The sequence below is a fragment of the Macaca mulatta genome, chromosome 14, assembly GCF_049350105.2.
Source record: "Macaca mulatta isolate MMU2019108-1 chromosome 14, T2T-MMU8v2.0, whole genome shotgun sequence".
Lineage (NCBI taxonomy): Eukaryota > Metazoa > Chordata > Mammalia > Primates > Cercopithecidae > Macaca > Macaca mulatta.
In genome coordinates, this window is record NC_133419.1 from 117,552,274 (window position 1) to 117,564,298 (window position 12,025).

At 40.2% G+C, this 12,025-nt stretch overlaps 1 protein-coding gene across 10 annotated transcripts in view; it reads right to left on the reverse strand.

The window, feature by feature from the left end:
* The window catches only part of SIK3 (SIK family kinase 3), a 299,785-nt gene that overhangs the window by 32,864 nt on the left and 254,896 nt on the right, over nucleotides 1-12,025 (reverse strand). The window lies entirely within an intron of this gene.

The following is a 12,025-nucleotide window of genomic DNA, read 5'->3' on the forward strand; positions in this document are numbered from 1 at the left end:
CAGCAATCCTAGGAGGAATGTACTATCATTATTCCCATTTTAGGAATAGCAAAAACTAGGCACAGAGAGGTAAAGCAACTTGTCCAAGGTCACATGGCTATTAAGTCAGATTTCAAACCAGACAGCCTGGCTCTTCACCTGGTACTCCTAACCACAATGCTACCCTGCCTCTGTGGTGCAGAGTTGTTGGGGAATCCAAACCCCCCAACATTAATTCAACACTGAACCATTAATTCAACATCTTTATCCAAGACACCATCATCTCTGACTTACACCCTGCGAAAGTCTCCTACCTGGTCTTTCTGCTTCCATTCTTGCTCCATTACAATCTATTTTCCATAGACAGGCAAAATGAATGTTTCCAAAGCATAAATTTGGGCATATCACCACTTTGCCTATTACTCTCCAATCTCTTCCCATAACCCTCAGAATGAAATCCAAAGTCCTGGGTCTATAAGGCTCCTACTTCTCTCTCTGTCTTTTTTTTTTTTTTTTTGAGACAGAGTCTCGCTCTGTTACCCAGGCTATGAAGTGCAGTGGAACGATCTCGGCTCACTGCAACCTCTGCCTCCTGGGTTCATGTGATTCTCCTGCCTCAGCCTTCCCAGTAGCTGGGATTACTGGCCTGTACCACCACACCCGGCTCATTTTTGTATCTTTAGTAGAGGCAAAGTTTCACCATGTTAACCAGGCTGGTCTCAAACTCCTGACCTCAAGTGATCCACTTGCCTCAGCCTCCCAAAGTGCTGGGATTACAGGCGTGAGCCACCGCATCTGGTCGCCTACTTCCCTCTCTGACCTGGTTTCCTGCCACTATGCACATTTCTAGTTTTTGCACATGTTTAACACACTGCCATCCAATGGCCTTTACATGTTTTTTTGTGTTTTTTTTTTTTTTTTTTTTCCCTTTAGCTGAAATGGCCACTCCTCAGATCTTCATATGGCTGGCTCCTTGTCATTCAGGTAAGAGCTTAAACGTCACTTCCTCAGAAAGTTCTTCTTTAACCACCTACTCTAAGATGGACCTCCAGTCACTCTTTATTACACCACATTAATTTTCTTCACACAAATGATTTCTTTGGGAAACCATCTTTTTTATGTATTTACTTATTGTCTGACTCCTCCCACTGCAATGCAAGGCCCATGTCTTTCTTTCTGTTGTACCCAGCATCAACTCTCCAGTACCTAAAATGGTTATGATATCTAGCCACTTAGGAGCTGCATAAACATCTACTGAATATATAAATAAATATTTGTTGAGTATTTAATCAAATGAGATTATAATTGTGAAAATTTTTTAAAATAAAATTTTCTATAGGTTTTTAAATTTTCTGCTTCTATTTAATCACAACCATGCTGAAAACAAAACTGGTAAGTGAAAATAACAACAGGAAGACATTATTACAAAAAGTTACTTTTGATATACCAAGCACTGTGCTTACCAACTTTATTATATTTAACCTTCACAACAACCTTAACTTAGAGACTACAATTAGCTCCACTTATAAATGAAGAAGAAACAAGATTTTGAAAGTTAACATATTCAACATGGCAAAGAAATGGCAAAGTTGAGACTTCTAAGCTGCGCTCTTGACTACCCTATTATACATCTCCACATGGATATAAATTGATCTACTTTTCTAGGGTGAATTCAACTCTTCAATTTCTATACCATTTGGCAAACACCATTCTATATTACTGTTTTCAAAAGAATACTACAAGTAACTAAGATAAATTACTCTTAATTTTTAACTTACTCTAACTTTAAAAGCTAATACAACAAAGTTCCTATATCAAAATGATTTCTTACATCAGGCATCAATTTGTTGTTGCTTTACAATTAAAAGTATATTCAAATGCAGTGTACATCTGAAAGACTTCTACATTCCTACAGAATAAAGTAAATGCCATCTACAACATTAGGCTTTATTAATAATGTTTCCAGAGTAGTAAGGCTAGAGCCACAACTGTAGCAGCACCTGTGTAGATTATAAATGTCACTGACACACATGTTTATGGTTTGCAGTTACTTAAGAGGACAAAAGTGTTCTTAATTTAGGAAGTTGCTAAAGACCCCTATGTAGGGAGAAGGCTAGTACCAAATCGTTGTTAAGGCCTCTAGATGGCACTCTCCTGTTTTCCTTTGGTCTCCACACACCATTTAGTGCGTAAGATGACCAAAGCTGAATGGTGTTCAGTTAAAGGCTTGCTTTAAAACAGACTTTTTTCCAAGGCAATTTCCTTAAAAGCAAACAACAATAACAACAACAAAACACACACAAAAAAACCAAACCAAAAACACTACCATAATAATTCCTAATTAGAAGATATATCTAGTTCATTTCAGGATCTTGAAACCTCTATTTGGTCATCCTTAACCATTATTTGGCCTCGGATGCCTTGAAAATTCTCCAAAAAAAAAAAAAAAAAAAAAATCTGCACAAGAATTTATACACAAAACCTTGCATGTAACTTTAGACTACTCAAGGATGTCCTAAGAAGCCTGCACAGATCCCCCACACCCCAGATGTCTACAGGTCCCAGATTAAGAACCAAAACAATTCTTACAGTGTCAAGGGCAAGAGCTTTTTAATCTTGACTATCCTACATAATATCGAACGTGCCAAGGAACAGAAATCTAACATTTTTCATATGTGGCACAGATGGAAAATATGACAAAATGCAGAAAGCTAGAGTATCATCATCAACTCATATTTCCTAAGTGTCATGTAGTTCATGAAATTAAATTCAGATGAGATTTGAAGACAGCATTCTACATAAAATATGGAAACTGGGTGAAAACGAGGGAAACAGATGCTCTCAAACCCAAGAACACAATCACCCACAGGACATTCAATTTACAAGCGCAGAAAGATGGAGCTCTCAAGTCAAACAAAACATCAACTTTTCCAGATGCCAAGAAGTACTCTATTTTATTGTCTAAAAGGGCACTATTGGCCAGGCATGGTGGCTCACGTCTGTAATCCCAGCACTTTGGGAAGCTGAGGTGGGCAGATTGCTTGAGGCCAGGAGTTCGAGACCAGCCTGGCCAACATAGCAAAACCCTGTCTCTATTAAAAATACAAAAATTAGCTGGGTGTGGTGGTGCATGCCTGTAATCCCAGCTACTCGGGAGGCTGAGGCACGAGAATTGCTTGAACCTGGGAGGCAGAGGTTGCAGTAAACTAAGATTGCACCACTGCACTCCAGCTTGGGTGACAGAACAAGATTCTGTCTCAAAAATAAAAAATAAGGCCGGGTGCGGTGGCTCATGCCTGTAATCCCAGCACTTTGGAAGGCCGAGGTGGGCGGATCACGAGGTCAGGATATCGAGACCATCCTGGCTAACACAGTGAAACCCCGTCTCTACTAAAAATACAAAACTTAGCCAGGCGTGGTGGCGGGCGCCTGTAGTCCCAGCTACTCGGGTGGCTGAGGAAGGAGAATGGCGTGAACCTGGGAGACAGAGCTTGCAGTGAGCTGAGATCGCATCACTGCACTCCAGCCTGGGTGACAGAGCGAGACTCCGTCTCTAAAAATAATAATAATAATAATAAAATAAATAAATAAATAAAAGGGCCCCATTATTTGCTCCCTCCCAAAAGGTAGGGACTCTGAGGCTAAATGAAACTGAACCACTTTGGGCCATGCAAGAATACGCTCCTCTGCTTGTGTGTGCCAGAGAAGCAGCTTCCCTTCAGAGCTGCTTTCATCTGCTCCATGCAAGACGCCAAGCAGTCTCCGCAGTGAGAGTCACTGTGGGCCCATGAAACCTGATCTGCCAACAGAACGTTAACTAGAGGATGTTCAGCACAGGCCCTGCCCTGCTGCGCTGCCAGGCATTTGGATGACTTTGTGGAGAGAGAGCTGCTGTATGGGCAGGGTCCTAAAATGGGAATTAAGTTGACATTGCCAGTGTGAGTCTATATCTGTGAAAGCAACATTGTTTTTTCTTCTTTTTTTTTTTTTTCTGTCCTTGATAATAAACAAATTTCTCTAAGTGATTACAACAAACCAAAACAATTCTTGGGAGATAAGTCTTCTCCATAAGCCCTGTGGATCTGATTGAAAATACTAATGTCGGCCAGGCACGGTGGCTCAGGCCTGTAATCCCAGCACTTTGGGAGGCTGAGGCGGGTGGATCACAAGGTCAGGAGATCGAGACCATCCTGGCTAACACGGTGAAATCCCGTCTTTACTAAAAATACAAAAAATTAGCCGGGCGCAGTGGCGGGTGCCTGTAGTCCCAGCTACTCTGGAGGCTGAGGCAGGAGAATGGTGTGAACCCGGGAGGCGGAGCTTGCAGTGAGTGGACATCACGTCACTGCACTCCAGCCTGGGCGACAGAGCGAGACTCCGTCTCAAAAAAAAAAAAAAAAAAAAAAAAGAAAATATTAATGTCCCTTTGGCATACTGAGACAGCAAAAATGAGAGAAAGATACATAGAAAAGAGTAAAAAAATAGGGAAGAAGAGAATGAAAGACTAATAGAGCAATTCATTCAACAATATTATTTAATAATTACTAACATTTATTGACCATTTACATGATAGGCAAAGTGCTAAACCCTTTAAGTTAATGTAAGCATCTACTTCACAAACCAACCCAATACTATTATCTCTATTTTATAGAAAAAGGAATTTAAAATCAGAGAAGTTGAGAAATTTGATCAGATAATAAGGGGCCAAAGAGGATACAAATTCTGGTCAGTCTTACTCCCGGGAGCTCTTAACCTATGTGGTACCTAAAATAAACACATTATTGGTATTCTGGGTTATGAAAACAAACCAAAACAATTCTCTCCTCTGACAGATCAAATGCCATGTCATCTCCACAGGTTCCATCATGACAGAATCACCCACAAGCTAGGTCAGTACAAAATGGGCCAGGCAAATTGATGGTCCAAAGACCAAGAACTAGCTGGAAAACAGCTTTAAGGGGAGATGGCAAGTTGGATGGATTGACGAGGCAGGGACATGAGAGCACTAAGCGGGGAGGGTTTTCCTGTTCATAATTTTGCTGGTGAGGATTAAATACACTGTGGTAGAGCACTTATTTCTATAGTCTGGTTGTCAAGGTGATGAAGACTATGATGGAAGGCTTGAAACAGCAGGCTTCCCCAGTCAAGAATCAAAGATAAGAGGAGACAGGTAAAAATTTAGGAAACCAGATCATCAGACTTTTCAGGCTGGTCCTATGAAGGAGAGAAAACCAATTGTCCCTGAAACCCTGCAAGTGACACCAAAAAACAGAACATGGCAAAACAATCCTTTCCAGCTCTGTGGTGAGCAATGGCGTAGAAGAAACTGAGTCATGGATTCTTTCTGACCACATAAAGCTGCTTTGAGCTGCTGGAAACAGAAGACATCTGTGTACTAGAAGGCACAGGAAGGCTTTTTTGCAAGCAAGAAAGTGCATGCTTCTTACAGGTGCTCAGAAGAAGGGGATGATCTAGTTTCTTATGTACTTGGTCCTGTCAATGGTAGGTGTGTTCAAAGGTAATTCCAAAGCACTCAGCCCAAGAGTTCTATATTTTCAATAATTTAAACAAACTTCTTAAAAATGTTTACTTCTCAGTAATGAATTACTTCTGGCACAATTCTGACTTCAAAGAGGTTCTATTTTTTCTAAATTTCAAAATCTAAAAAGGAAACAAAAATAAATTGGCGATTAAATCTCTGAAACACGTTTCTATGGAAAATGAATTACTTGACAAAAACCTTTTAAAAGTTCAATGACATTAAAGTCTTAAAGTTCTCAGAACAAGGATGCTATGCAATACGCTGCCTCATGCTGTTATCCAGCTCAGTTACCAGCCCTGGGGGAGAAGTGATGCTATTATAGCAAACAGACAAGACCAATGGATGGCCTGCAGTAGCAACCTCAGAATGGAGCCACATGGCTCTGATAAAAGTCTATCCCCGTATTTTAGATGTTCTGGATTTAACAAATGTTTGTCTCACAGCGTCTCTTTAATGCTGCCTGCCTTTTCCTAAAAGAAAAACTGCACACAAAACATGCTGTTTTTCCTCATGAAAAGAAAATAAAGTCTGTTATAATGTCCTGAACTTGTTATAACATGGACAGAACAGTGTGACTATCTTGTAGTGCTATAATCCCTGCAGAAATAATTAAAAAGTAAATCAATAAGAAACCAGGGATGTTTTTTGCCAAGATACCTTCTTTTGATAAGAAGCCAGCCAGAGTGAGGAATCCTCACTCTGCTTGTGGACTAAGCCCTAAAAATGATGTTTTATTAATATGCTCAAGAAACACTGTCAATGTCAACTGCCAGCTGAGGTCAAACCTATTTATTTAACACAGTCACTATTTAAAAATCTAAACGAAGAGACAAATGGTCCTCAAAATAAGACATTTGGGCCTTGCACGGTGGCTCACACCTATAATCTCAGCACTCTGGGAGCCCGAGGCAGGCAGATCACTTGAGACAAGGAAGTCACGATCAGCCTGGCCAACATGGTGAAACCCAGTCTCTACTAAAAATACAAAAATTAGCCAGGCATGGTGGCATGTGCCTGTAATCCCAGCTACTTGGGAGGCTGAGGCAGGAGAATCACTTGAACCTGGGAGGCAGAGGTTGCAGTGAGCCGAGATCGTGCCACTGCACTCCAGCCTGGGTGACATTGCAAGACTCTGTCTCAAAAAAAAAAAAAAAATTATGACATTTGTATGTATAAATAACATACACTAAATGTGCTAACCTATAGATACATGTAGAGATTGTATAAACGTTAACTATAATAATACAAAATACAAGGATTTTGTTGTTGCACTGAAATTTTGTCACTTTGGATACTGTTAGATCAATGGTGTTACAAGGATTGGAATGCTTTTATTCTGTACATTAAATTTGGACACCTTACTGCTATAATAGAAATAAACATTTCTAAATACCAAGTTAAAGGACTGGTTATTTATTTTTAATTTACTTTGAGATGCAGTCTCATTCTGTTGGCCAGGCTGGGTGCAGTGGTGCAATCATAGATCACTGTAGCCTCGAACTCCTAGGCTCAAGTGATCCTCCTGCCTCAGCTTCTCCAGTAGCTGAGACTACAGGCAAACACCACCACATCTGGCCTTTTTTTTTTTTTTTTTTTTGAGATGGAGTCTTGCTCTGTCACCCAGGCTGGAGTGCAGTGGCCTGATCTCGGCTCACTGCAACCTCCACCTCCTGGGTTCAAATCAGCCTCAGTCTCCTCAGTTGCTGGGACTACAGATGCCCACCACCACGCCCAGCTAATTTTTTGTATTTTTAGTAGAGATGGGGTTTCACTGTGTTAGCCAGGATGGTCTTATCTCCTGACCTCGTGATCTGCCCGTCTCGGCCTCCCAAAGTGACATCTGACTATTTTTTATTTTTATTTTTTAGTGACAGGGTCTTGCTATGTTGCCCTGGCTGGCCACCTTGATCTCCTGGCCTCAAATAATCTTCCAATCTCAGCCTCCTGAGTTGTTGGGATTATAGATGCATGCCACCATCCCCGACAAGGATGTAGTCAATGCCACAGTTTTACACAAAGAAAATACACAACCTTGGAACTTAATTTATGACAGTATTGACTGTAGTAAGATCTGACTCATAAAAAATAAGCATTGAGATTAGTTTCTCTTGACACAATGACACTAGGAAAAAACTGTCATGTTTTGAAACATTTATTTTCAGTTGCTCTGGGGAAGAAAAATGGAAGTCCCACACTTCAGTAAAATTTCAAGAAATGATATTCCAACAGTAAGATACAGAAAAGAAGGTGGAGAATTATCCATTTAACTATAAATTCTAACCCTAGTGGTTTCTGCAAATTATTGTAATCAGAATCTCCTGGAATAGAAATAAAGTTCTTTTTATCTCTAAATTCTGGGAGACACTTTCAGTGACTGAACATAGATGCCACAGGGAGATGGCTTGGAACAATTTCACAAATAGAGATGAAGCCCATAAGAAAAGTTTCTTTAGGAATCAGTAAACATGCACTGAGAGGCTTTTCTCTTCAGTTTTAACAAGTTTATCAACCCGAGACAGACCACAAAGAAAAAGTTTTGACCCATATATATCCATTTATTAGAAAAATAACACCTATTTCTTGAACTTCCTTACTTTCAATCAGTTTTTCTAGGTGGGCATGATGCTGCCAGAATTAAAATTCAGAAATCAGGAAATCCTGGCCTAAAGGGTAGGGATGCCAACATTTAGCTCTAGCCCAACCTTGAAAAGACCCTGGGTTGCTATACTGCTTTACAGGAGGCTGTCCATTTTGTGGTTTACATTCTAGTATCTTTTGACTCCTAGTATCAGTCACTATAGTACAAGAAAATTCTGCCTCTGGTTCCAATACAGAGTTCCTGCCACTCTTTTTTCAATAAGTAATCCAGATGTAGACAAATATATCCATTCTACAACTCTCTTAATTCTTGGAGTAACTTACTACGTATTTATTGTGAATGAAAATACACACACACATGGTTAGATGGTCTCTGAAGCCAGACTGCGTGGGTTCAAATCTAAGCTTTGCCACTTACTAGATGTGTGCCTTGGGCATGTTACTTAACCTTATCATGCCTCAGTTTTCTTATTTATCAAATAACCTCTCATACAGTTTACCTCATAAAACAGCTTACCTCAGACAGTTGTTTTGAACATTAAATAAGATAATGCAACAGTGCCTGGTATATAGAAAGTGGTCAATAAATGTTGACTCGTATCCATATCTCTGAAGTCCTTCCACTTGGAATGTCCTTCTTTCATTTTTCTATTTAGGGTTGCCATAAGCCAGGAGACAGCTGGTTTGAAAAGGCTAATAATAAATAGGGCAGTACCAATATTTATCTACTGGTTTTTAGTTATGTGAGGTCATGGGAATGAACACGGCTGGCCTGTTTCACTCTGAAGTAGTTCTGACCTCTTTTCTGACATCAGTTGTGATTTCTACATTCACTGACATGAAAGCACTACATAGATTTTTCTCTCTGGCAGTGTAGTATGTCTCAAAAGGTATGAGAAAACTGCTTTGAGGACTCTGAGCCCCTCAGTATATGGAAACTGGTGGGTGAGCCAATTTAATCCCTTGCCCCATTGGTTCTAAACAAAGTGCTTTTAGCCAAGCAAGATGCTGTGTGGTTCTTGATGAGTAAGCCAATCAGGGCAGAGTTGTTTGCCTCTAAGTAGAAGCTTTTTGGCAGTAGCTGCAGGGTACATTCTCCATCAGAAGCATTATGTAAGCCTGGGTCTTGCATTCCCAGTGATAAAATGCTCATGCAGTATTACAATTAATTAAGTCACAGTGAAGTCTAATCAATAAAGACTCAAAAATATTGTCCACAAGAGATCTCTATGCCCTCACTAACGCTGCAGTTTTTTCACTGTAAATTAATTTTCCTTCAGTTAAATAAACGATCTTAGTATGTCTGCTAGCAGGTGGTACAACAGGGGAATAGGGTAAACTCGGCTTTAAGTATGTTGTTAAATATATATATATATTGAATGAATTTGGTCCTCAAAAAATTTAAGTTATTTGCATCCACCGGTGGAAGGGGAGGTCAGAGGAAACATTTGCCAGCACACGAAGCCAGACCAGGTTTCACCTTCCACCATAGCTCAAGAAAACAGCAAGTTTCAACTTTTAATGCTTCTCTAATTTAGATTCAGGGTTTTATCAAACTGTTCTTTGGGATGCTCTGAGAAGTTTAATCCAAAAACACTGGTCTGGATCAAACTTATTTTACCTGAGGCCTAGAAAGCAAACTCTATAGTAGATCAAAACACCTTTTACACCTAAAAGTTATTTGACTTGGTCACGTTCACAATAACTCATATAACAAAACTACATAAAACCATGGCTGGGCGTGATGGCTCACGCCTATGATCCCAGCATTTTGGGAGGCAGGGCCAGGCAGATTGCTTGAACCTAGGAGTTCAAGACCAGCCTAGGCAACATGATGAAATTCTTGTCTCTACATTAAAAAAAAAAAGTATATAAAACCAAGCAGTTTGATGAATAAATAATTTAGATCATGTTAATAATATAATACAAGAGTCTAGGCAGGGCACGGTGGCTCACGTCTGTAATCCCAGCACTCTCGGAAGCTGAGGCGGGCAGATCACTTGAGACCAGGAGTTCAAGACCAGCCTGGCCAACATGACAAGACCCCGTCTCCACTAAAAATACAAAAATTAGCCAGGTGTGGTGGCATGCACCTGTAGTCCCAGCTACCCGGGAGGCTGAGGCAAGAGAATCACCTGAACCCAGGAGGCAGAAGTTGCAGTAAGCTGAGGTGGCACCACTGCACTCCAGCCTGGGCAACAAAATCTGTCTCAAACAAAACAAAACAAAACAACACAAAACAAAAACCAAGAGTCTGATACAAGATTCCATAGTTAAGTAGTGAAGATTCAGTTTTTCATTCAAAAACACTTACTGAATGCCTATGCCCTACCAGGGGCTGTCAGGTTTTATGGAAGGTATTAATGCGTAAAACACAGCTCTGATAATCAAGAGGCTTACATTCTAGTGGGGACAGGAGGAAGACACATACATAATTATAAAAACTAGGTGGCATAAAATCAACCCAGCCTCAAATAAATCCTCTTTTAAATGTATACCACTGTCATTCCAACTTGAAAATATATGTCTTTAGTACATCTCAGGATGCCTATGAAAGGAAACTTGTATCAAACAAACAAGACCAGGCATAGAAATATCCACTAATTGTGAGGATACTTCATTCCACACATTACTGACAATAGAGAGCAGCTTAGAATTCTTGAGCTAACCATATCCATTTGCAGAGCATGGCCTCCCACCCACACAGCTGTATGTAGCTGCTCTGGAATTCAACTTGGCTAGAAGAAGCTAAATGGTAGAGCCTTTGTCCTCTGGTCTTCCAAGTGGTCATTTAGAACACTATACCAACTCTGCTGGAGTTTCTAGATCCTTCAGGAACAAAAACAGATAAACTCAGCTCAAGCTTATGACAACAGCTGAGAAAAGGAAGGATCTCGTGCTTAAGGACTTCCCTCAACCACACTATCTCCTGTAATACAGCAACAGCAGTTGGGCTGACGGGCTGAAAAGCAGCCAGTACTTGCCTCCATCAGAAGACTATGCTCCAGATCTACCGAGATACAACTGTGCCCAGAAACAGGAGGAGTAAGCAGAAAAAGGACTAAGGGACAGACTCTAAACTTCCTTCACCTGACATTTTCTGGTACTTGAAGGTTGTCTAAGCTAAGAAAAGCCTAAACAACCGATGAATTCATTTTCTGCTATGCCTTATCCTTTTGAAGTATTCTCTGATGGGCCTTGGGATTTAGGCCTATGACATTCGGCAAAGACAAGCACATGTATGTTACCAAGGGCCAGAGAGATCATACTGGTAATATAGAAAGTATCTACTCATTTCCTACACTGGTTGTTTCTCATTCTCTGTACTAATCTTACAAAAACTTTTATTCCTACTTAGGGAATTATTTAACTGGGATTAAAGAGTGACTACGTTTAGGATAATCCTGTTGGCTTTCTCTGAGTCTTGAAGCTTTGAAGTTAACTTACATCATATTACAAATAATAGTTCTAGGCAGTTAGACTGTTAGTTTATTTCTAAGCACTAATAGACAGTGTGGCTGACAGCATGCTTAGCTGTTTTCTAGGACCCCCTATCTGAAGCCGGCTCTGGGAAGGGTTCAGTAAGAATCTCTTGCCATGGTGTGAGGTGGTGGGGGTGGAGGATAGAAGACATCCAAGTTGCTCACAGGAAACACTGTGGACATTGGAAAAGTAAAGGAAGTGGTTTATCTTGCTCTTTTTGCAACAGTATGGTGTAGTAAAACAAACACTGAATTTGAATACTGACTTAGTTACTTATTACCTGTGTGGTTTTGGCAAGTTAACTCATTTCTCTAAACTTCAGCTTCCAAAACTTCATCAGCAAGATGATAAAATATGTGCTATTACCTATTCTAAGATATAGTTATGTCGCTCAAATTAGATTAAGTAAAAGAAAATAATTGA